A 7,859-nucleotide genomic window follows, 5' to 3' on the forward strand; every position below is an offset into this window, starting at 1 on the left:
ACCTCCATCATCTTCACAATTTGGTATTAGGTGAAAAGCTGTCAGCACTCTTTGAAGTGGGCCCCAAAGCTGTAACATTGTACGCATTAATCTGACAGTTCAGCCAAACTATAAATATTCATCGGCACCATCCAACAGTCAAAGAAGTGCATGGACAGCCTACACTTGCATTTATTAGCATAATTGTAGGACACATTTGCACACCTTTGATTGAAGCAATAAATACATTTGTTTTTAATAAAGGCCTAACATAAACACAGTCATACGTATACGTAACCGCTGCAAGCAACTGATAGCTTGGTATCAATCAAGGAGATGCTACTCATCAGAATTTAAAAAACGCACTAAAAAGCACACCAATTACAGGCGCACTATTTGACCATTTCAAGCTGTCTTGTTTCCCATCACTATTAAAACCAGGAGCGGAACACACCCATGTTGGCAAGAATACACCAGTCATTTTACTGAGGCCTTAAAGCAAAACGGACTAATACCAACCTGTCGACCGGGCCCAAAAGGAAATGCGGCAAGAAAAAAAAAAACCACAACCAACTAGAGGGAAGGGTCTGTCCGAGGTTTCTGCCTGTAACAGAGCAGTTTTCTTGCCCTTGTCGCCAAGGTCTTGCCTCATGGTCGGACTGTTGTCCTCTGTAATGCTTAAAAGGAGTTCGGATCTAGACGCCTGCCCTATTTGCAAAAAGGTGTCCTCGGCCAGATACCGGACTGTCTGTATTAAATTGGCACTAATCACACCAACATCGCATCTGCGGAACTCAGCAACTCCTCTCACAGGAAATCCACCAAACGGCCGCTGACATAAAGAGTGTGCAGAGTAATCGAAGTAGTTTGTGTTTCCTCATGCACCAAAACTCAAACACTGAAACTATAAACATATCTTTTTCCCTACTGTTCCCATTACATTGCCCTTAACTGTATTCTTAAATACTGCAACAGGGTGAGCCTTTTGATCCGCCGATACTAAAACCAAATTAATAGACTTCTATCTTCAAAAGAAACATAAAAAGGGCCGAACAGCGCGGGCGCTGCCTGCTGCGCTTGGTAACGGCTCCACCCCCCTTTCCCACCTCCCCCGGTGCAAGTTGTTTTTGAGTTCTTATGTTGTAAAGTGTGCTCATATGTGCTTATGTTGCTGAGGTTTTTTTTCCCAGTCCCACACTGTACTCCCCCACAGGAGCAGAGTCTGGGAGCTGCTTTTTTTTCTCCTCCCCTCTCCTCTTGTCCCCCCCCCCTTTTTAAATTTCGTTGTACCTGTGACAATGACAAATAAAGATGATTCTGATTCTGAGGAGGATAACCAAAGATTACATGAAAATGAGACAGATTTTTTGTGAGACACATTCCCTTTTCTCTCCAAAACAACTTGTACCTGTATCTTTGACTTGTCTGACATGGGTCTGATGTAGCTCCTTGGTTCTTAGACTAAAAGCACCAGATGCAACAGAATGTAGTTGAATATCACTGCTGCTTCCTGTGCAAAATCTGCAATAGTATTCCACTATAAAAATCCTGCAACACTGTGAGCTCCCAGGTTGTCAGCCACTACACTGAATACTGTACCTTGAAGTGACTCACCTAACAGTAGGAAATAAACACCAAGCTCCTCAAGAGTTTTTAGATCCTGTATAAGAGGTTCAAAGATTTTATCATAACCGTAGGTGTTTACATCATCGGTTTTGCACAATACTGACAAGTAGATAGATGACAAAGCAGAATGAGAACCCGGGGGCAAGTTAGCCAATACCCAATAAACAAACAAAACACACAGAAAACACAAAGCTTATGCTTCTTTCGTGAGGTGCCAAGTGGGTTACAAGTTTCAAAGTCATCAACATAAAAATTTAGGATGATCCTTGGCTTTTCTCCAGCAAAGAAACAATTTTCCTTAAATAGAGAGCCGTCCCTTGAGGATTTGTACTGATGTGTCACACCAGAATTTGTGCGTTCCTGTCTTTGATGACCCTCAACAACTTTTGTAATGATTAAGTTAAGCTGTTAAGTAGAGGGGATTACTTAACAGCTGCTGTAAGGACTTCAATATTGGGACATATTGGAAACTGTGTTTGTTTTTAGCATCAAGAATGTATTCAACTGGCTCTATAACCCCAAAGTTATCCTTGTAATACTGCTTACGCAGATAGGCTGTACTTACAGAGCCACCTTTTTGTGTGGACCTTTGCACTGGATTACCAGAACAAATTGCTTTAACAGTTTCTCTAATTACAAGTTCATCAACAGAGAGGTTTCTCTGATGCAAGAGATGTCACAAGATAATGGCACAGGGGCAGAACAGATCAAATGATGGAGTTCCCCAAAAAATTCATCTACAGCTGAAGTGGGCACATGGACCAAATGTTCTAACTTCAGCAAAGCAGCAGCAAATCTATGCTTAATGACCTTCTGCAAGTCTTCAGTATGAGAATGAGTGTTTGAAGGAATGGCAGTATCTGACTCCTCAACACACTCCTCACTGTTTGCTTCCAATTCATTCATATTTATGAGGGATCAGGAGGAGAAAGAGGAGGAGGAGGAGCCACAGCCAAGGCCCTCCAAAAGTGTGCCAAATGTGGAGCACATGCATGTAAAATGCACCTCAAATCAGTGGTTTATGCCTTGAATTGTGAACACACGCAAAAGACAATACACATGACATCTTATGACAAAAAGGGCATAAAAACATAAAAAATATTAAAAAAATTATAAAAACTTTATATCTATGGTTAGGTCTGAAGTTGTTGAAAAGATTTGATGTGGTGAAAGTGAAAAAAAAATTTATATATGACATTTTTATTACACTTTTATGAGGGACCATTTTGGGTCCCCTGGTTCAAACTTGTATGTTCATTTTAAAGGTGCCTCAAGGGTTAATTTGAGAAAAGACCTTAAAGGAAATTTAGCTTCTTTGTTTTCAGGGGGTTAATGGACCTGGTTTGTCCCTGGTGTGTACCACTCTGGGCAAAGACTCTGTATCTTTCGTGCAGTAGATGAAACCCTCCCTAGAAAGAGGATAACGCCTTCCTGCTGCTACTTCCCTGGAAGTGTCTTCTTGGAAAATGGCAAAAGAGGCAGATGAGCCTTAATTGAGGAGTTAGGGAAAAGATGTGGGAAAAGGGGATGTAAGGAAAAGATGTGGAAAAGGAGTAGTTTTTATTTTGTATTTGTTCGATATATATTTATAAATTTCCAATTTCTCATATTATTTTTTATTAGTAATTTTGAAATTGTTTATTATTAAATTTTTTGGATCAGTGGATCAGAAAAGTTTTAACAGGTATGGTTTGACTCCATGAACTTATTTATTTTACAGAAAATTTAAGAAATCAGATATTAGGCTGTTCAAAATAATAGCAGAGTGGGGTTCAATGAGTGAGGCTATTGATTCTGTGAAAAAACAGGTGGCCCACATTGCAGGATGAAGGCAGCTGATGTTGTACATGCTAGTTATAGTGCATTTCTGGAGAAAAGCCCGGAATGGTATCAAACTTCTACAGTAGTACAAATATGGTCTGTACTCATAAAACGATGCGTTGGAAAGTTTGTAAGTACACCAGGAGTTTATTAAAATAACACTTACCTGATGGTTTCTACGCTGTTGCTACTGCTGTAAACATTGTTGAAATCTCACACGATGCACTGAGGAAAAATAACTAGTGGTCTACTAGCAACACCGGGTGATCCTGCGAGATTTCGAAGATGTTTACAGCAGTAGCGGTAGAAGCACAGTAGAGGCTGGGGTTTGGTGAGCTTCATCCCGAGACCCGAGCGAGGTGGCCAGGCACCGCCACACACCACAGATCCATCCCAGCGATGCTGTCTACCTGCTGTTGAACACGCCGTTGTACAGCATCACAAGGAGGGATCCATGGTGTTGAGTGGATGTGCCTGGCCACCTCGCTTGGGTCTCTGCGTGGAATGCGCCAAACAGGACAAAATTTCTGCTTCATTTGCAAGGATCAAAACTCACATAAAAGAGAATTCTGATATAGCATATGCCCTTAGTCTCCCAGCAGGCTCAGCAACTAGGAAGAAGCTCCTAGAGAATCTTCGCAACAGGGGAAACTTCGAGTATAACAGAGATGTGCTGAAAAAAGGAAGTGGTCAGCTTAAAGTGAAGCGCAGAGCTAAGAAGGTTGAATGTAAAAAATATGAATATTATATCCATTGTAAGGGTATGTTTTTGCGACCAGAACTATGGAGACATATGAAAAGGTGCTCCTCCAAACCAGAGGAACAGGAACGTCCAGTCAGCATGTTCAAGCACAGTTGATGATGGGGTGCTTAAAATGTTAAGCCGTATGCATGACGATGACATTGCAAGTGTTATTCGTAATGACTTCTGCCTTCTTCGGTATGCTGACACCCTTTTCAGAAAACATGGACATGACCCTTCAAAACATGACTATATGCGCCAAAAAATCCGTCAGCTGGGAAGATTCCTGCAAACCATCCGCAAAAGGTCTTCAATCCTAACCTTAGAGGATGCCATAAAACCAGGAAATTTCATGGAAGTAATTGAAGCAATAAAAGAAACAGCAGGATTTGATAAAGAAAAGAACTGTTACAAAACTCCAAGCCTTGCACTTAAAATTGGACACTCACTGTTGAAAGTGAGTGACATCATTCATTGTCATGCTCTTATGGCTGGAGATGACAACTTGATTAAATCCTCAAAAGCTTTTCAGAAGCTTCATACTGCAAAGTGGTCGGAGTACATATCCCACTGTGCCTTAAGCACCATCAGTGACTTGAAATATAACAAACCAGCCAAATTACCACTCACTGATGATGTGACAAAATTTAACAAGCATCTTGACAAAACTGCTGAATCAGCAACTGCTGCATTGAAGAAGGAGACAACAGTGCAGAACTATTCCAGCCTTGCAAAAGCTGCATTGACCAAGATTGTCCTCTTCAATAGAAGACAAGTGTTGTGGAGGTCTCAAAGATAAAACTGAGGAATTTTCTGGAAAGAAACAAAGAAACAAACACCCTTGATGAAGTAGGGCTGTCAGAGTATGAAAAGAAACTCTGCAACTATTTTGAGCGTGTTGAACTGAAAGGAAAAAGGGAGAGAAAGGTAGCAGTGCTGCTGACACCTGAGATGGTAAATGCACTCAACATTATGATTGAGAAGAGGAAGGAATGTGGTGTCCCAGACCAAAATGAATTCTTGTTTGCTGTACCAAATTGTCTGACTTACTATAGAGGACATCAGTGTCTCAGACAGCTTGCAGATGAGTGTGGTGCCAAGAGGCCAGAGTATCTACGATCAACTCAACTGCGCAAAGACATAGCGACCACATCACAAATCCTGAACTTGAAGAGAAACGAACTAGATCAGCTTGCTGATTTTATGGGGCACGATATATCAGTACATAGACAGTTCTACCGTCTGTCAGAGCCTACCATACAGAGTGCAAAAATTTCCAAGTTGCTCCTTGCACTGGAAAAGGGAAAGATGCATGAGCTTAAAGGAAAATCTCTTGATGAAATTGAAGGTATTTAAATTATTATGTTCTTTATGTAAAATGTAGACTTAAAGGGGTTATAGTATGTATTTAAAGAAATCTTGGTTTTACTGGATCTTCATGGGTAACATTTACAGAGGGCTTCATCACTGGAGTTTTATAGACCGTGCCTTTGTGAATCTTGTAGTTTCATAGTAATTCATTAACCTATCAAGTAAATACTTGAGTAAATATGTAACTTAGCTGTCACACTCATGTAGGTCATTCAGGTGCCGTCCATTTCTTTTGTTCAGCTTTGAGATGGTTCTACACCTTCATCAGAGTCCAGCTGTCTTGAATTAATTGGTTTGGTTTGGATTTTGAATGAACACACCTGTCTAAATAAGACCTTACAGCTCACAGTGCATGTCAGAACAAAAATGAGATTCATGAGGTCAAAAGAGCTGAAGAAGAGCTCAGAGACAGCTGTAGCAAGACACAGATCTTGTCCATATCTGTGCCTTTCTACAACTCTGTCTCTGAGCTCTTGGGGCAGTTCTTTTGACCTCATGGATCTAATTTTTGCTCTCATATGCACAATGAGCTGTAAGGCCTTATTTAGACAGGAATTCAACACAGCTGGATTCTGATGAAGGTGTAGAACCATCTCATTTTTGACATGAAGTTGTATGACATCCTCACCATCAGTGTCGGGCATCAGCAGTGACTTTTCCCCCACTGCGTCCCGTGAGCAGAGTTCTGTCCTGGTTTTGGTGTTGAAGTAGGTAATTCCGGCTAGTAGTAGTAGTAGTGCAGACATCCTGATCGTATTTCACATCCGCCCATCAACATGAGCCTATGTCATAAATGGGTGAAACAGGTCAGATTTTTTTTTACATGGTGGAATCATTGAGATCAGAGTTCAAATTAAAGCAGAGCAGCAGCACCGCCTCCGCCCACGACTCAGAATTCACATTGCTAATGAGCAACTGGCACTCTGCAGAAGGAGAGTCTTGGAAAATGGCACAGGTTTTGTTATTTAGGCTAAAAACTTCATAACAACAATTTACAGACCATTGAGAATGAAAATAGCTAAAAAGGAGGATTGGAGTGGGTCTTTAAAAGGGTTTTTAAGAGATTAAATATAGTATTGCATTCTTGTAGACCTTGTAATGTTGGTCAGTCCTCTCATACCATTACCTGGTTTGTGTTTGTGTGTTATATGTAAACAGGCCTCATAAACACTTGGTTTCACAAACCACAATTTGTGTGACCCCGTAAGCCTGTGATGTGTCACATATTTTTCTGAAAGAGAAATGATGATTTGGAAGTCAGATTTGTGTTCTGCAGATAAAATACAAATTTTTGATATGTCTTTTAAGTTCACCAGATGTTGCGTTAGGTGTGGTCTCATAAACCACTGCCACGCAAGAATTTGCAACATTGGTCTCTTAAACCACATATGCCTGTATGTGTGTGTGTGTGTGTGTGTGTGTGTGTCATCTTATTTGTACAGGAATTTTGCCCGTCTGTCCTTCTGAGTGGCAAACCTCTCAATGACCCTTTTATTAAAGTCAGGAATGTCCCTGACAAGTTTCTTCTCCATGGAGAGCATAGCCAGAGCATTGAGGCGATCCTGTCTGGTATTCTCAAGAAAAGGTCTTGGCTCTGAAGGTTGTTCTCCATCGGAAACTGACAGCCACTCCCCACTACAACCTTGAACTCACTGTCTTCATAATGGGACATTTCGTTTTTAGCTTTGGCTTGTTCAACATTCAAGCGCTGTATCGGGAACTTCACACTGTGTTGGAAGAACTTTCCATGCAACAGTGTTGCGCTGATGAGGGTGCTGGGATGAAGAGAACCTCTCCCCTTTGGCATGAACAGATGTATCACATACCTTAAAAGATACCATCATCACTTTTAATTTGCAATAAAGCTATTTGATGTCCAAGTCCCAGTATATTTTATAAGGTGCTGATTGTTCAGGTTTCTGTTTTTTGCTACATACTACCAGGCCCCTGAAAAAAGTTCTAGGGGAAACACTGACAATTACACTCACAACTTACCTCTGTAGCCAGCCTCTGTTTGTTCTCCCCCTGTCCCTGTCCCAGCATCCTCCGTCGCTTAATTGGGCCTGCTGCTCTTCTCAATCACTGTCCCCACACAAAAGCAGGAATGCGAGGCCCTGGTCCAAAAAAATAAGTTTAATTTGATAATTTGTCCACTCAGACTTCGTAATCACTGTAACCCCCCCTCAACACACAACGCACATCCACTGACCTTCTAATATACACACACTATGTCCTATAACGTCTTTTAACCTTGTATGTACCATAATTAACTTATTTTATTACTTTTTATCCCAAAATTTATTTCTATTACATTTGTGGA

The sequence above is a fragment of the Morone saxatilis genome, unplaced genomic scaffold, assembly GCF_004916995.1.
Source record: "Morone saxatilis isolate NCDOM2014 unplaced genomic scaffold, NCSU_SB_2.0 Contig14, whole genome shotgun sequence".
Classification (NCBI taxonomy): domain Eukaryota; kingdom Metazoa; phylum Chordata; class Actinopteri; family Moronidae; genus Morone; species Morone saxatilis.